Source organism: Anomaloglossus baeobatrachus, chromosome 8 (genome assembly GCF_048569485.1).
Source record: "Anomaloglossus baeobatrachus isolate aAnoBae1 chromosome 8, aAnoBae1.hap1, whole genome shotgun sequence".
In the NCBI taxonomy this organism is placed as follows: Eukaryota; Metazoa; Chordata; class Amphibia; order Anura; family Aromobatidae; genus Anomaloglossus; species Anomaloglossus baeobatrachus.
Genome location: NC_134360.1, coordinates 37,110,683 through 37,130,134, shown reverse-complemented (window position 1 = coordinate 37,130,134; position 19,452 = coordinate 37,110,683). Strand labels below are relative to the sequence as shown.

The following is a 19,452-nucleotide window of genomic DNA, read 5'->3' as shown; positions in this document are numbered from 1 at the left end:
ATTGAGAACTTGTGGGCAATCATCAAGAGACGGGTGGACAAACAAAAACCAACAAATTCTGGCAAAATGCAAGCATTGCTTATGCAAGAATGGACAGCGATCAGTCAGGATTTGCTCCAGAAGTTGATTGAGAGCATGCCAGGGAGAATTGCAGAGGTCCTGAAGAAGAAGGGTCAACACTGCAAATACTAAAAAGTGTAAAGAATCCGGCACACTCAAAAATTGATTTCAACAGATGATGTTTCGTTTCAATGATTTTATTGTTCTTGTGAGGATATCAAAAACGTAATGTGTGTACAAGTCCAACGTTTCGACCAAAACATATGGTCTTTTTCAAGGACTACGAAACAGAAAACAATATATCAGATAAGGCAATTTGCATTAGGTAAAAAATATGTGGAGAGCTGTTACATGATCTCATATAAAATTTATATACCCCAATGTAAAAGAAAGAGAGCTAAGAAAAACAGGGATTACACTGAATTTCATCACAAGAACTCACAATTTTTATATAAAGTGACAGTAATATTTCATTACGGTAGTATACATCAGATTTTCAATGAAAATAATAATAATAACAAACAAATAACAAAGGAAGTTTATAGAGTAACACCAACCTTAAAGGTTATGGTATGGTATGTATCATGTGAAATATTCACTTTCGTGTATTTTATGTTACTCTTATAGCCTAGGACCAAAAGAAGGAAAGATCAGTGATCATATGGGAATATGGTTGAATATATGACGGGAATGAGGTCATGTGAGTTATCAAAAGGACAAAGTCTCTACAGGGAATAAGTATAGTTACCTTAGTACCCTCACTTAAGTAGATAGAATGACTAACGTCCTCTTTTCTGGATAAAGTTTGGCAGAAAAGCTGTATAATTAATGACATACAGAGCAAATATAAGACATATATATGTGCAAATGACATGAGTAGTATGTTTGATGTTATCATACAGAATGTGAATAGATTCCCTTACGTGCCTGGTCATCTAACAATCCAGGGCAGGAGAAAATAATATTCCTCATAGAATGTGTCAAAAAAAAATTTTTTCACTCATGAGAGGATCAGCAATTTAATTAGGATAAATCCACAGGTGAATATACCTATAGCTCATGATCTAAAATGTACAAAGAGAAAAGCGTCATATAGATACGAGTAGCTGCCATATTACCAAAAGACACATCAGTATACTAGAGGTATCTGCAACAAGATAGCAGAGATAAAAAGATCACCTGTAGTTAGCTTGCCTATGTGTGGCATCTATTGTAGGCTGAACTGGATTCAATTGAATAGGCGTAACAGGGCACCTGGGTAGGAGCAGGACATAGTATAAAAATGTGAACTAAATATTATATCAAAGACAAGGGTGAAAGAGAGCTTACCCACAATGTGAGATAATGGGGAAAAATCCTAGGTATGCAGGTGGGGCCTGTTATATGAAATAAAATACAAGGGATTTAGTGTAAAAAATACACAGAGATAAAGGGATCCGGTCCAAACACATACCTCTTAAATGTCCTGAAAAACGTGGTGCCCACAGGTGCCTGGTGGTGACTAGTGGCTGCCGCTACTGGGTTAAATATACTCTGTGGTAATTAAGGAGGCCGGCGTGCGTCTTGTGTGCTTCCTGGTCAGTGTATGGGAGCGAGGCCTGGAGTGCATGACGCGCAGGCGCCCCCCGTGGTATCCGGAGGGCGCATGCGCGGCAGGTCAGATCAAGCGTCACTGGGGAGAGTGTTTACCGAGCGAGGCGCACATCGCGCACGCGCCGCCCCTGTCAGGCGGCGCGTGCGCATCGGGCACATCACTCGGCGTGTGGGGTGTGAGTGGCTGGGGGAAAGTGTGTACCGAGCGAGGCGCACATCGCGCACGCGCCGCCCCTATCTGGCAGCGCGTGCGCATCGGGCGCATCACTCGGCATGTAAGATGTGAGTGACAGGGGGGAAAAAGAAACTGAGAATGAGTGCGTCATGTGCACGCCCTGTCCGATTATCGGACAACGCGCGCACAGAAGGCAACTCATTCGCTGTGTATAATGAGATAGGTGAGGAAGTGAATGGAGAAAGTCTCATGCATGCATCGCCAAGTGATTGGCAATGCATGTACAAAAGTAAACCATCAATGTGTACATAAAAAACAGTGTGAGACCATAAGAGACGTGGTGGAGGCGGTTCGTGCAACATCTGGGACAAGATAAGCCTCGTGCTTGTGATACGTGACGTGAAGAGATGGGATCAAGAAGAATGGGCCTAAAAAAAGAAGAAAAAACAAGATTTAGCAAAATATAATCATGATATGTGTTTGGCAATATACCAGCTTTACAAAGCATAGAAGATACAGATACTGGAATATTTACTGATCATGAGAGGCATCTGTTAAAGGAGGAAACATATATCTGAAAAATGAAAATAAGTTAGATGAGAACAAAAGATAAACCGCGATCTGATATGAGCGAGAGATAAATCAGCCGTGTCTCAATGAAAGGTCTCATATTCCCTATTAAGTCCCCTGGGCTCCAGGGTCTGCAGAGTATGAATCCAATATGCCTCTCTATGTTTGAGCCTTTGTATCCTATTGCCCCCACGTCTTGAGGGGGGTACATGCTCTATGACCTGATAACGGAGTTGAGCTACAGAGTGGTTATGCGTGATGAAATGGTGGGGAATAGGGAGCAAGGTCTGTTTACAACGGATAGTTGATTTGTGTTTGCTAATGCGGTCTCGGATATGTTGGGTAGTCTCTCCAACATATCCGAGACCGCAAGGGCACTTGATCAGGTACACTACAAATGATGAGTCACATGTGAAAAAGTCATAGATGGGATAGCTTTTACCAGACAGGGGGTGGGTGAAAGAATCACCGCGCGTCAAATTGTTACACTGTAAACATCTAAGGCAAGGGAAATTGCCTTTTCTGGGGGTCGCGAGAAATGTTTGACGGGGGAGGATTTTCTCTGATCCCATATCTGCTTGTACTAGATTATCTCTTAAATTTTTGGGCCTTTTATTACAGAACAATGGTGGTACCGAGAACTCCTTAATTGAAGGATAGGCTTGTTTCAATAAGGGCCAATGTTTAAGAATTGTATTCCTGATCAGAGGTGAATATGGGTGGTAAGTATTTACACAGGCCACCCTAGGAGAAAGATCCTGATTATTAACAGGCCTACGAGCTATACGATTGTTCGCCACATCACTTGGATAACCTCTAGCGATAAATTTCTGCCCCATGTCATGCTGTCTTATTTCACGTTGTAACGGGTCCGATACAATTCTGTGTACTCGTGTATGTTGTGAGATAGGTAATGACCTTTTGGTGTGCGGAGGATGGCAACTAGAAAAGTGCAGAAGGTTATTCCTATCCGTTGGTTTGATATACAGGTCTGTACTGATGTAGCCGTCCGGGGACACAGATACCATGGTGTCCAGAAAGTTGATTTTTTCTCTGTCATAGTGCATTGTGAAAGTTAACCCAGGCCTAATGGTGTTCAAATCACTGAAGAAATGATTGAAGGACTCTAGATCCCCTCCCCAGAGAATAAAAACGTCATCTATATATCTTTTCCATGAGATGATGTTAGTGACCCATAGAGGATGACAGAACACGTGTAATTCCTCAAAATGGGCCATATATGCATTAGCATAGGGTGGTGCTAAATTAGAACCCATAGCTGTTCCGCGCTTCTGGAGAAAAAACTTATCTTGAAATATGAAAAAATTGTTCTCCAACACCAGTCGTAGCAGGTCGACGCATAGTGATTTCTGTGTAGAGGAATAAGTGCTGTATTTGTCAAGCAGCCAATTGGTTGCCAACAATCCATCCTGATGCTCTATACTCGTATAAAGACTATTTACATCGATTGTCGCCAAGAGTGTGCCTGGTGGAATCGTGCCCAATCCATGTAAATGGGACAAAAAATCAGAAGTGTCCTTAATGTAAGCCGGAATCTGTGGAATGAGGGGCGTCAAAATCTTTTCTACAGTCATGGCTAATGGAGATAAAATAGAGTCAGTTGAGGCGACTATTGGACGACCAGGGGGTGTACGTAAGTTTTTATGAATTTTTGGTAACACGTAAAAAACCGGAATAATGGGATGCGTGTTGATCAAAAATTCTGCTAGTTTACTGTCAATAGTTTGTTGTTTGGAGTAAACCTCCACTATTTCCTTAATTAGGGTCGTGATACGAGGTGTGGGGTCTCTAGGAATTGGTTGATATGTGGACACATCATCAAGTTGTCTGTGGATCTCAGATAAATAATATGTCTTATCCATTACGACAACAGCCCCACCTTTATCCGCCGGTTTAATAACTATGTTTTTATTATTTTTCAAATTTTGTAGGGCTCTATTTTCATCAATCGACATATTATTTTTGACTCTTAGATCACCCTGTTCCACAGATTTCAATGTTTTTTGTACATCATTTGAGACTAGAGAAATATATGTTTCGATCGGATGGTATAGTTTTGGTGGATTAAAGGAACTTGGAATTCTAAGATTCAGACCATGTAATGAAAAACCTTGTGTACTGATTGTTTGGAAGGATGATAAATCTTCCCTGTTCAAGAAGTGTGCCTTGAGTCGCAAGGTTCTATAGAACCGTTGTAACTCCTGATCCAATGTGAATGTGTCAAACCTGGGAGTTGGGCAGAATGATAAACCCTTTTGCAATACCTTAATTTCTAATGGTGATAGATTATATGATGATATGTTATAAACAAGACTCATCGTACCTGAGACCGTGTCTGGACTTGATAAGGTATTGATGTCCCCGTGGCGCCTCCTCTTACTGCGCCTCGTCTTCCTTTTGGGCCCTGTCTGGGTCCCAAAAAATGACTTGAGCGGGTCTGATATTGTTCTGAGTCCGAGCCAGATGAATTGGAGAAGCGGTTTGTTCTGGTGCGGTATCCGGATGAGTCCTCTGTAGAGCGCCATCTATACACACGGTTGTTGTTATAGTCCTCTTGGTCTCTAATAAATTTTATTCTTTTTCTTGTTTGAAGAGTTTTTTGAAACTCCTCAATGATTTCTTTAGTCTTGGTCCTTATCTTATCCCACTCTGTGCTTGGAAGCGTATTGGTCAGTTGTTCTTCTATAGAAGCAATTTTGAGATTGGTATCTTCTATCTCTTTATGTAAATATTCTATCGTCAGTATAATGACATCCATGGAGCATTTATTGAGAATGCTTTCATACTTCTGACAGTATTCCTGATTATCCGCAAATAGGGTGGGTCGCAGTTGTACTCTCAGTCCTCTGGGAATTCTCTGGACTCTGTGATATTCCGCGAGGGTCGTACAGTGTAAGCTTAGTGCTTTTTCTTTTCTGAGTTCTTTCTCGTAATCACGTGATCTGATCTCGTCAGATGGTACAGATAAAAACGTGTTTGGTATATTAACCTTTGATAAGATATTCGTGACTTCCTCAGTATTGTACGAGAACGTAGTGAATGACATTGATAAAAAATGACGGATAGGAGCCCAGGACAAAAAAATAGTCCAATGTAATAGAAATGCCTGGCTCACTCAGGATGAAAAGCTTAAGGTGCTCGGAAAAATATATATCCAAAAAGTGTAAAGAATCCGGCACACTCAAAAATTGATTTCAACAGATGATGTTTCGTTTCAATGATTTTATTGTTCTTGTGAGGATATCAAAAACGTAATGTGTGTACAAGTCCAACGTTTCGACCAAAACATATGGTCTTTTTCAAGGACTACGAAACAGAAAACAATATATCAGATAAGGCAATTTGCATTAGGTAAAAAATATGTGGAGAGCTGTTACATGATCTCATATAAAATTTATATACCCCAATGTAAAAGAAAGAGAGCTAAGAAAAACAGGGATTACACTGAATTTCATCACAAGAACTCACAATTTTTATATAAAGTGACAGTAATATTTCATTACGGTAGTATACATCAGATTTTCAATGAAAATAATAATAATAACAAACAAATAACAAAGGAAGTTTATAGAGTAACACCAACCTTAAAGGTTATGGTATGGTATGTATCATGTGAAATATTCACTTTCGTGTATTTTATGTTACTCTTATAGCCTAGGACCAAAAGAAGGAAAGATCAGTGATCATATGGGAATATGGTTGAATATATGACGGGAATGAGGTCATGTGAGTTATCAAAAGGACAAAGTCTCTACAGGGAATAAGTATAGTTACCTTAGTACCCTCACTTAAGTAGATAGAATGACTAACGTCCTCTTTTCTGGATAAAGTTTGGCAGAAAAGCTGTATAATTAATGACATACAGAGCAAATATATTTCATATAACAGGCCCCACCTGCATACCTAGGATTTTTCCCCATTATCTCACATTGTGGGTAAGCTCTCTTTCACCCTTGTCTTTGATATAATATTTAGTTCACATTTTTATACTATGTCCTGCTCCTACCCAGGTGCCCTGTTACGCCTATTCAATTGAATCCAGTTCAGCCTACAATAGATGCCACACATAGGCAAGCTAACTACAGGTGATCTTTTTATCTCTGCTATCTTGTTGCAGATACCTCTAGTATACTGATGTGTCTTTTGGTAATATGGCAGCTACTCGTATCTATATGACGCTTTTCTCTTTGTACATTTTAGATCATGAGCTATAGGTATATTCACCTGTGGATTTATCCTAATTAAATTGCTGATCCTCTCATGAGTGAAAAAATTTTTTTTTTGACACATTCTATGAGGAATATTATTTTCTCCTGCCCTGGATTGTTAGATGACCAGGCACGTAAGGGAATCTATTCACATTCTGTATGATAACATCAAACATACTACTCATGTCATTTGCACATATATATGTCTTATATTTGCTCTGTATGTCATTAATTATACAGCTTTTCTGCCAAACTTTATCCAGAAAAGAGGACGTTAGTCATTCTATCTACTTAAGTGAGGGTACTAAGGTAACTATACTTATTCCCTGTAGAGACTTTGTCCTTTTGATAACTCACATGACCTCATTCCCGTCATATATTCAACCATATTCCCATATGATCACTGATCTTTCCTTCTTTTGGTCCTAGGCTATAAGAGTAACATAAAATACACGAAAGTGAATATTTCACATGATACATACCATACCATAACCTTTAAGGTTGGTGTTACTCTATAAACTTCCTTTGTTATTTGTTTGTTATTATTATTATTTTCATTGAAAATCTGATGTATACTACCGTAATGAAATATTACTGTCACTTTATATAAAAATTGTGAGTTCTTGTGATGAAATTCAGTGTAATCCCTGTTTTTCTTAGCTCTCTTTCTTTTACATTGGGGTATATAAATTTTATATGAGATCATGTAACAGCTCTCCACATATTTTTTACCTAATGCAAATTGCCTTATCTGATATATTGTTTTCTGTTTCGTAGTCCTTGAAAAAGACCATATGTTTTGGTCGAAACGTTGGACTTGTACACACATTACGTTTTTGATATCCTCACAAGAACAATAAAATCATTGAAACGAAACATCATCTGTTGAAATCAATTTTTGAGTGTGCCGGATTCTTTACACTTTTTGGATATATATTTTTCCGAGCACCTTAAGCTTTTCATCCTGAGTGAGCCAGGCATTTCTATTACATAACACTGCAAATACTGACTTGCTGCATTAACTCATTCTGTCAATAGAACCTTTTGGTCTCATAATATGATTGCAATTATATTTCTGTATGTGATGTAAGCATCAGACAAACACAAAAACCAGAGGGAACAGATCATGTGAAAATATCATTTTGGTGTCATTCTCAAAACCTTTGGCCATGACTGTATATACACGGGGAGGGGGGGGCTTTATATACCCCTCACTGTACACATGTCCTGTATATACAGGGGAGGGGCTGTATATACCCCAAGTATAGACCCAAGTATACCCCTGACTGTACACAGGTCCTGTATATGCGGGGGAGGTGCTGTATATGCCCAAGTATAGATGCCCGCATACCCCACACTGTATATACACGGGGGGGGGGGGCTTTATATACCCCTCACTGTACACATGTCCTGTATATACAGGGGAGGGGCTGTATATACCCCTAATATATACCCCAGCTGGGCACACTGGATATCACTGGATGGCCTGGCTGACAATGGGGCACTGTGGTGCTACTGGGGGTTATGACTGACAATTGGTGCAAAGTGGGTGTTAGTGGGGCAACTGAAAAAGGCGATGGGAGTGCTGTGGCTATTATTAAGGGTTCTGTGGCTACTACTGGAGGCCTAATGTCTGGTAATGGGGGATGTGTGGCAGTTACTGGGGGTCCTGAGGCTGCAGCGACACTCAGTATAGCTATATAACAAGCCGGCTCCTACCTCCTTGACGTGTCCATGACTTCTCTGTGTGTGAATTCCGGGCGCTGCGGCCTCACGTTACATATAAGTGGAGTTTCATCACATGTAATGGGGTTGCACAATGTGCGGTAAGAACCTACAGTCAAGACCCAATTACGGTGATTAAACGCAAACATATTAAATGTCCAAAGAGATTAACCCAATCATGACCAGAGGAAAATCACATGAAATCAAACTAATAAACAAATGAGAAATCGATATAGGGGGCTCCCCCCAATAGATCACATGACGCCTTGGGTCTGACTAGTGGGTAAAGTCTTCAGTAAGACTCTTTACAAATCTTCTCTGTCTCAGGAGATCAGATATGTCTCCCCCTGTCAATCATCTGCAGCAGGAGCCTCTCCCCTTCACTAGGACAAACTATTATTAAGTACCGCCTCTTTGCCTAAGGAGCCAAAGTTTAAGCCAGAAAATAGGCAAAGATGAGAGTGATCAGATTAACCCTTGTGTTCTCTGCAGGATTTCTTCATAACAGATTGTTTCTGGATGATGACTACCGAACAGTGAAGGCGACTAGATTCCTTATTTAAAGGGAAATGTCAGCAGGTTTTTGCTATGTGCAATATGAGAACAACATGATGTAGGGGCTGAGCACCTGTGACACTTATTAGATTGTTTAGTTTCAATAAAATCAGTGTTTTATCAGCAGGTAATTATTATTCCAGGACTAGGTGTCTTGTGCCTCCTGGTCCACCCACGCCCCTACCACTGATTAGCAACTGGCAATATACTGTCAAGTGTATATAGAAAGCTGCCAATCAGTGATGTGGGTGGGGTTATACACAGGGCTGCCAATCAGTGGCGTGGGCGGGGTTATACACAGCTCCGCACTCAGAGCTCTGCAGCAGAGAAAACTGTGATTGTATCACAACTGCTGCACTCAGTAAACTAAGTGACACATCGCTGGAATCTGGCTCTCTACCCCCTATATCATACTGTTGTCAGATTACATAGCAAAAACCTGCCGACCCATTCCCTTTAAAGGGATTTTAGCTTTAGCAGCTTATACATCTTATGATGAAAACTTATGCACTCTCCTTTCAGGATCTCTGTTTGCAGTCATTAAATGGCGGGTGCAGCAATTGTTTACAACCAAACTCTTTCAGGTGCAAAAATAGAGTAGCACATGGCCATGTTATTGCATCTCTTCACTGCAACAATCACTAGTGGTCTCTGCACCGGTGACCAGAAAAATGCCCACAGGAAAATTGCCCACAGGAAAAATGCCCACATGAATATTGCCCACAGGAAAAATGCACACAGGAAAATTGCCCACACGGAAAATTGCCCACATGGAAAATTGCCCACACGGAAAATTGCCCACATAGAAAATTGCCCACACGGAAAATTGCCCACACGGAAAATTGCCCACACGGAAAATTGCCCACACAGAAAATTGCCAACACGGAAAATTGCCCACACGGAAAATTGCCCACACAGAAAATTGCCAATTGCAGCATCAGAAAGTTTCAGATCTATGATATTTGAGGTGCAAGGTGAGGATATGTGAAAAATGTCCACAGAAAATTGCCAACAGACCTGAATGCCCACTAGGATTGGGGACCATGTAACTCAGGATGGGAACATATATACCAGGATGGAGACAACGTGGACCATACATACCAGGATGAGGACCTTATATACCAGCATTGGGTCATATACACCAGGATGAGGACATATTTACCAGGATGAGGACATATTCACCAGGATGATGGGCATATATACCAGGACGGAGGACATTACTACATAATGAAGGGGGAGAGGAAGCAGTTCATAAGTCTTGATAGAAGTTAGAACACTACAAGGGCCCGTACATGTGAGAACATGTGTGAGTGGGGGGAAGGCAGGTCCAAATTTCACACTGGGGCCCATTGGACTCTAGTTACACCACTGCAAAAACATATCATACATTCCCAGCACGAACACAAGGTGGTACAAGCGACGGAGTCTCACCTCTCTGCTGTTCCTTTGGGGCTTTCAGGACCAGCTATGGCTACTTTCACAAATGCGTTGTTTGGCATCCGTCACAATGCGTTGTGTGACGCATGTGACGGATGCGTTGTAAATAGTGTGATAATAAAGGCAACAGATTCCTGTGAAATAACACGTTGCGTTAGTTTTCTTTAGCTGAGAAAGAGAGAGCCCCCATCATCACCGCACACACACAGGCACTACCGCCCCCATCATCACCGCACACACACAGGCACTACCGCCCCCATCATCACCGCACACACACAGGCACTACCGCCCCCATCATCACCGCACACACACAGGCACTACCGGCCCCATCATCACCACACACACACACATGCAGGCACCACCGCCCCCATCATCACCGCACACACCCCAGCACTACCACCCCCATCATCATCACACACACGCAGGCACTACCGCCCCCATCATCACCGCCCACACACAGGCACTACCGTCTCTATCATCACAGCACACACTGTCACTACTGCCCCCATCATCACCGCACACAGCGGCACTACCGCCCCCATCATCACCGCACACAGCGGCACTACTGCCCCCATCATCACCGCACACACCACAGCACTACCGCCCCATTATCAACGCACACACCCCAGCACTACCGCCCCCATCATCACCACACACACGCAGGCACTACCGCCCCCATCATCACCGCACACACGCAGGCACTAACGCACCCATCATCACTGCACACACCCCGGCACTACCACCCCCATCATCACCGCCGCACACCCTGGCACTACCGCACCCATCATCACCGCACACACCGGCACTACCGCCCCCATCATCACCGCACACACGCAGGTACTACCGCCCCCATCATTAATGCACACACCAGCACTACCTCAGGGACATCCCCGCTGACAGCGCGATTCACTTCAGTTGCTGTGTGGAGCTGACAGAGAGCGGTAATGGTCTGTGGCCGCTCCTGTCAGCTTCATGTAGCAGAGCTGAAAGCGTCATGGGACCTCTGTGGATCACGTCGGATCTGGAGGGGTATTTGGGGATTTTAATAAACTGGTGAAAAAGGGTGTATTTTTGTGTTTTATTTCAAATAAAGGATTTTTTTGGGTGTATGTGTTTATTTACTTTCACTTACAGGTTAATCATGGGGGGTTTCTCATAGACGCCTGCCATGATTAACCTAGGACTTAGTGGCAGCTATGGGCTGCAATTAACTCCTAATTACCACGATTGCCACCGCACCAGGGCAATTTGGGATGAGCCGGGTAGAGTCCCGGGACTGTCGCATCTAATGGATGCGGCAATTTCGAGTGGCTGCTGGCTGATATTTTTAGGCTGGGGGGCTCCCCATAACATGGGGCTCCCCATCCTGAGAATACCAGCCTTCAGCCGTGTGGCTTTACCTAGGCTGGTATCAAAATTGGGGGGGACCGCACGCCGTTTTTTAAAATTATTTATTTATTTATTGTACTGCATGATATAGACCCGCCCACCGGCGGCTGTGACTGGTTGCAGTGAGACAGCTGTCACTCAGCATGGGGGCGCATCTGACTGCAACCAATCATAGGCACCGGTGGGCGGGGGAAGCAGGGAATACGAGATGGAATAATGAGCGGCCGACATTTTCAAAAGAGGAGAAGCCACCAGAGCATGGTGACAGCTGTGCAGCGCCGCGCCCATGATTGGTGAGTATGAGAGAGGGGGGGAGAGGGAGAGACCGACCGACAGAGAGCGATAGAGAGACCAGGAGTGATTTTAAACAATTTAGATTGTTCTGCTGGACATGTTGAGCATGTGTGATGCCCTGGATTAGCCAGGTAGTCACAGGTAGGCCCTTGCACAAACACCTTCCCCTAAAAAGGTACCAGCAGCCAACCTTAAAACCCTGAGTCACCCCTCTCAGGACTTGACGTTCACACCCGGGGGGTGGAGCCAGGTGGTTGGCCACGCCCACCGAGGAGTTCGGAGAGCCTGAGGTGGGAAAAACAGAGAGTTCAGTGACAGGAGTGGAGGAGAGTGGTAGCAAAGTGTGCACGTCTGTCAGGGATCTGGGTTGGAGCCTGGATACCCTGTGGCCAGGGGGCAGACGATGGTGGCCGCCTACAGGAGCAGGGATTACAGCCGGTGGAACCGTAAGGAACCGGGACCGGGTAGTGGCCCGCCGGTACCGAACCGGGGAACCGATTGGAAACCAGAGCACCAGGAGGGGTACTCAGACCCAGTACGAGGCCCAGAAGCCACTGGACGGAGTTGAATTCACTGATTGGGGTCTGGACTTTAGGTCCTTTCCCACCCAAGACCCGACTGAAGACAACAGCCCAACCAGAGGGATAGAAAGCCACCGCCCAGGCATCGAGATCCCACGGGCCAGTGTCTGCGGGAAACGGGCTCTACTGGCACACACAAAGCTGGGGAGCGGACTACTGTTGCTCAGGCATAGGAGTCACCATTTTACTAAAAGTGAGGTGCAGGAGAAAGGCGGAAACCACCAACCTGAAAAAAGGGGAGAAGCGCAGCCGGCTGCGGGCATCGTCCACCATCTTGTTTGGTTTACCAAAGACTCCAGTGTGTCAGTTCCCTCGGGCTGCGCACCACATCGCACAAACAAGCCAGCACGCATCCCCCCACCTCAGCACCCTCGGGCCCCCGGGACCATCACCCCCTACCCATGGAGGGGTCAACACCAAGCTGCGCAACACCATCCCCGGGAGCCTAGTCAACGGCAGCGGTGGTGTCCATCCATTCACCACAACCCGTGGGTGGGGTCACGAACTTAACCCCCAAAAACAACCGCGGCCTCGGCCGTGGACCTCCCCACCGAATACCACCCCTCACGTAGCGTCAGCATCCCTTCAGAGAGCGACGTGACCCCCGGGTCCGGGAGGAGCTCGAGCCACCCACCGACGAGCACGGATCCGAGCGGCTCAGCAGCCGGCCAAGCCCCGGGGCGGTACATATGCTCAGTAGAATGTGATGGAATCCATCAGTGGATCCCGCTGCTTAGCGCATAGCGGCGGAATTCGCCACCATAGACGATCATTAGACACTTTGGCGGATTCCAAAGGAAGCCGCCAAGGTGAGTTGTTTTAACGACACCAAAAACGCTACATGCTGCGTTCCCTCCTCCCGGTGCTCAGTCAAAATAACGACTCAGCGTCGGCCAGCGGATGAAACGCAGACACTGCGTCACAGTGCGTCGTCAATATAAGTCTATGGAGAATAGAGCAGTCCGTTAACGGACTGCGCTATTTTCCATAGTGGCGGATTGCGATGAACGCAAGTATGAAAGTACCCTATCTCTGCCAGCAGCACCCTGCTTTTGGTGGGCTCCTCTGAGATGATAATGTATTAGATGTGACCTGCAGTCACATGTAACTCAACAGATAATACAGTGATACTTTTGTGAGTACAGATAGTAGAGATTGCTCCTCTGGATCACACTGCTGCTGGTTCTGCATGTGCTGCTGGCTCTGCATGTTCTGCTGGCTCTGCATGTGCTGCTGGTTCTGCATGTGCTGCTGGTTCTGCATGTGCTGCTGGTTCTGCATGTGCTGCTGGCTCTGCATGTGCTGCTGGTTCTGCATGTGCTGCTGGTTCTGCATGTGCTGCTGGTTCTGCATGTGCTGCTGGCTCTGCATGTGCTGCTGGTTCTGCATGTGCTGCTGGTTCTGCATGTGCTGCTGGTTCTGCATGTGCTGCTGGCTCTGCATGTGCTGCTGGTTCTGCATGTGCTGCTGGCTCTGCATGTGCTGCTGGTTCTGCATGTGCTGCTGGCTCTGCATGTGCTGCTGGTTCTGCATGTGCTGCTGGCTCTGCATGTGCTGCTGGTTCTGCATGTGCTGCTGGTTCTGCAAGTGCTGCTGGCTCTGCATGTGCTGCTGGTTCTGCATGTGCTGCTGGCTCTGCATGTTCTGCTGGTTCTGCATGTGCTGCTGGCTCTGCATGTGCTGCTGGCTCTGCATGTGCTGCTGGTTCTGCATGTGCTGCTGGTTCTGCATGTGCTGCTGGCTCTGCATGTGCTGCTGGTTCTGCATGTGCTGCTGGCTCTGCATGTGCTGCTGGTTCTGCATGTGCTGCTGGTTCTGCATGTGCTGCTGGTTCTGCATGTGCTGCTGGCTCTGCATGTGCTGCTGGCTCTGCATGTGCTGCTGGTTCTGCATGTGCTGCTGGCTCTGCATGTGCTGCTGGCTCTGCATGTGCTGCTGGTTCTGCATGTGCTGCTGGCTCTGCATGTGCTGCTGGCTCTGCATGTGCTGCTGGTTCTGCATGTGCTGCTGGCTCTGCATGTGCTGCTGGCTCTGCATGTGCTGCTGGCTCTGCATGTGCTGCTGGTTCTGCATGTGCTGCTGGTTCTGCATGTGCTGCTGGCTCTGCATGTGCTGCTGGTTCTGCATGTGCTGCTGGCTCTGCATGTGCTGCTGGCTCTGCATGTGCTGCTGGTTCTGCATGTGCTGCTGGCTCTGCATGTGCTGCTGGCTCTGCATGTGCTGCTGGTTCTGCATGTGCTGCTGGCTCTGCATGTGCTGCTGGCTCTGCATGTGCTGCTGGTTCTGCATGTGCTGCTGTTTTGGGCTGGTGGAAGGAGTAAGGCAGAATCAGTGAGATTAGAGCAGACTGTATCTATCTATTGCTGATAATGACAGACTGCTACAAACCACAGATCTTCAGCATTTTTGCAGTTTTGCACTAGGTCAACTGTAAATCACAAGTTGATGACCTATTATGTGAACATCCTCACCTTGCACCTCAAATATCATAGATCTGAAACTTTGTGATGCTGCAATTGGCGATTTTCTGTGTGGGCAATTTTCCGTGTGGGCAATTTTCCATGTGGGCAATTTTCAGTGTGGGCAATTTTCCGTGTGGGCAATTTTCCATGTGGGCAATTTTCCTGTGGGCATTTTTCCTGTGGGCAATTTTCCTGTGGGCATTTTTCCTGTGGGCATTTTTCCTGTGGGCAATTTTCCTGTGGGCATTTTTCCTGTGGGCATTTTTCCTGTGGGCAATTTTCCTGTGGGCATTTTTCCTGTGGGCAATTTTCCTGTGGGCATTTTTCCTGTGGGCATTTTTCCTGTGGGCAATTTTCCTGTGGGCATTTTTCCTGTGGGCATTTTTCCTGTGGGCATTTTTCAGGGAACCCTCCGCACCAAATGGAAAATACAAAGGGTTCCTCATATCACATCACTGTAAATGTGGATGTAGAGAGGGAGCAGCGCCATCTAGTGGCAGTGATAGTAAATGCTGCAGAGAAAACTGCAAAATGCCTCACCTATAGATGGAAAAGAGAAATTATATTGCTACAAGACAGACAATAACACACACACTATATATATATATATATATATACATACGCACATTATATCAAAAGTGAGTACACCCCTCACATTTTTGTAAACAAAATGGCCAAATTGTGCCATGAGGGTCAATATTTTGTGGCCACCATTATTTTCCAGCACTGCCTTAACTCTCTTGGGCCTGGAGGTCACTAGAGCTTCACAGGAGCCGCTGGATCCTCTTCCATCCTCCATGACGACATCATGGAGCTGGTGGATGTTGGAGACCTTGCGCTCCTCCACCATCTGTTTGAGGAGGCCCCACAGATACTTCATAGAGTTTAGGTCTGGAGACGCTTGGCCGGTCCAGCACCATTACCCTCAGTTTCTTTAGTGAGGCATTAGTGGTCTTGGAGGTGTTTGGGGTCATTATGTTGGAATATGAAGGGAGGGGATTATGCTCTGCTTCAGTATATCACAGGACATGTTGGCATTCATGGTTCCCTCAATGAATTGTAATTTCCATCAGTCGGCCATATTCATGCAGCCCCAAACTATGACCCTCCACCACCATGCCGGACTGTATGCAGGACACACTTGTCTTTGTCCTCCTTACCTGGTTGCTGCCACACACACTTGACACCATCTGAACCAAATAAGTTTATCTTGGTCTCATCAGACCACAGGATGGTTTCAGTAATCCATGTCCTTGGTCTGCTTGTCTATAGCAAACTGTGGGCTTCCTTGTGCATCATCATTAGAAGAGGCTTCCTTCTGGGACGATAGCCATGCAGAGCAACATGATGCAGTGTGCGGCATATGGTCTGAGCACTGACCACTGACAGGCGGACCAGCACCCCTGTAACCTCTGCAGTGTGTATGGTCTGAGCACTGACAGGCGGACGACCCCCCCCACCCCCTGGAACATCTGCAGTGTGCGGTGTATGGTCTGAGCACGGACAGTCGGATACCTCACCTCTGTAACCTCTGCAGTGTGTGTGGTGTATGGTCTGAGCACTGACAGGTGGATACCTCCCCTCTGTAACCTCTGCAGTGTGAAGCGTATGGTCTGAGCACTGACAGGCGGACCCCCCAGCCCTGTAACCTCTGCAGTGTGTGGTGTACGGTCTGAGCACTGACAGGAGGTTCCCCCCACCCCTGTAACCTCTGCAGCAATACTGGCAGCACTCATACGTCCATTCTGAAAAGACGACTTCTGGATATGACGCTGAGCTCATGCACCCAACTTTGGTTGACCGAGGCCTGTTCTTACTGGAACCTGTCTTGGTAAACCACTGTATGGTGTTGGCCACCGTGCTGCAGCTCAATGTCAGAGTGGTGACAATCTTCTTATAGCCTCGGCCATCTTTATACAGAGAAACAACTCTCTTTATTTCAGATCCCAGAGAATTCTTTGCCATGAGGAGTCATGTTGAGCTTCCAGTGACCAGTATGAGAGAGTGTGCGAGAGATAACACCAAATGTAACACACTGATCCCCATTCACACCCGAAACCTGGTAACACTACTGAGTCACATGATACCCGAGAGGGTCAATGGCAAGTTGGGCAGAATTTGCCCATTTTCACTTAGGGGTGTACTTGAGTTTGTTGCCAGCGGTTTAGTAATTAATGGCTGTGTGCTGAGTTATGTAGGGGACACCATATTTACCCTGTTATACAAGCTGCGCACTGACACTGTATATTGTATCTCAGGGTCAGATCTGCAGTGTTGGCCTATGAAAAGATATTTCAAGATATTTACAAAAATATGAGGCGTGTATTTACTTTTGTGATTGTGTGTGTGCGTGCGTGCGGTAACATGTGGATGTGAAGCCTAGATGATGAAGAAACGACGCCTTCAACATGTGGGGCTGGAGAAGGAGGTTATCAATATCATGGATGGCAAAAAGAACAAATAAATCAATTTTGGAACAAATCAAGCCAGACATGTCACTTGAAGCAAAGATCACCAAGTTACGACTCACCTACTGTGGACACATCATATGAAGAGAGCAGTCACCGGAGAAGGACATCATGGTTGGAAGATTAGAAGGAACAAGGCGAAGAGGAAGACCGGCAACATGATGGCTTGATACAATCAATATAACGGAAGAGAAGACCCTGGAGGACCTATCTAGGTTGCACAAGATCCATCTTCCTACAGAGCGTTCATTCATCAAGTCGCCATGGCTGGAGATCAGGCTGAAAGCTGTTAAATAGTAATTAATATGTGTATATGGTGTATCCACCCATATCCTGTCCACCACCATTAACTTGAGAACGGCGGCAGCTATAGGCATAGAAGTGGTGTCTAGGTATAGTAAAGTAGCCATGCGCTACGCAATGAATACACCTATAGCGCCACCTGGTGGAAAACAGCGGAGTTAGCATTTTTATCTCGAAAATGGAACGAGATAGAGAAAAAAAGAGAATTAAAAAATTGTAGGGCATCATCAATTCAATATGAATCGACACCTTGCATACAGAAATGCTATTATATGAAACCCATGCCCCCCCCAAACATTGAATGCTGGTCACGCATATGGCGCTCATGTAACTTTGATGCTCAAAGTGGCCCCCGTCAGCTGCAATGCACATCTGGACTCTGCACAGCATACTGTGTCTTGCTGCACATTGTGCAATATGGTAGGGGACACGTTTGCACAAGCATCTGTGATGCGTCGTCGTAGGTCCTGCAATGTTGGTGGAGGGGTCGCATACACCTGCTGTTTGATGTGACCTCACAGAAAGAAGTCCAATGGGGTCAGGTCAGGTGAGCGTGGAGGCCACTCCACACAGCCACCATACCCAATGACTTGTAGGAAGGTCTCCATGAGGTATCGCTTCACGTCCGCAGCCTTGTGAGTTTTACACATTCTAATCATAGCATTTCTGTATGCAAGGTGTCGATTCGTATTGAATTGATGATGCCCTACAACTTTGTAATTCACTTTTTTTCTCTATCTCGTTCCGTTTTCGAGATAAAAATGTTACCTCTGTTGTTTTCCACCAGGTGGCGCTATAGGTGGTTTCATTGTGTAGCACATGGCTACTTTACTATACCTAGACACCACTTCTATGCCTATAGCTGCCGCCGTTCTCAAGTGGCGGTGGACAGGATATGGGTGGACACACTGTATATAATGGTATGTTAGCTATATCATTAATACCTCCTGCATAACATTGTGAAGCTTCCTGTGTCTTCAACAGAGCTCTGATTTGTCAAGGCATGAACTCCACAAGGAACAATAGTGGCACAGATGGGACCAAACCACGGAGCCGTACAGGTCCTTCTCCAGTTAACGATCAGGCAGACTTCTGCATCGCTCGGCCCAATCATAGAATCAATGGTAGTGACTTCAGCACAGGCCTTTCTACACCATGAATTTGCCAGAAGTGTCTTAATGTTTCAGATGCAATCTCAGCACATTCGGAGCTGTCCTGCGCCCAAAAAAAAAATAAAAATATTTTTGAGTCAGGTTTGGGAGGATTCTTGATGGAAGTGGTGGGCATCTCTCATGCACGAACAGTAATATTTGCTGCACTCACCTTTATGATCAATGCAGGGAGGAAACAGCGGGGTCAATGCTGGAGCCTGAAGGGATTAGCAATTCAGTAATTTAGGTATGCAGAATTAACCTAATCCAGGGATCTTAAAATGTACCATTTGTTTGCACTAGAGCAAAAGATACTGATATTAACCCCTTCACTACTCTAAGTACTCGTAACTAGTGATGAGCGGGCACTACCATGCTCAGGTGCTCAGTACTCGTAACTAGTGATGAGTGAGCACTACCATGCTCGGGTGCTCAGTACTCGTAACTAGTGATGAGTGGG

The 19,452-nt window shown here is 45.6% G+C and overlaps 1 long non-coding RNA gene across 1 annotated transcript; it reads right to left on the bottom strand.

Annotated features, from left to right (window-relative positions):
• Window positions 1-276: 276 nt before the first annotated feature.
• LOC142249671 (uncharacterized) lies at window positions 277-19,213 on the bottom strand. Its single transcript, XR_012725086.1, has 4 exons — window positions 19,165-19,213; window positions 18,786-19,056; window positions 17,601-17,824; window positions 277-2,256 (listed from the first exon to the last, which is right to left on the bottom strand). It is a non-coding gene; the product is annotated as an uncharacterized LOC142249671 (long non-coding RNA).
• Between the last annotated feature and the right edge of the window lie 239 nt (window positions 19,214-19,452).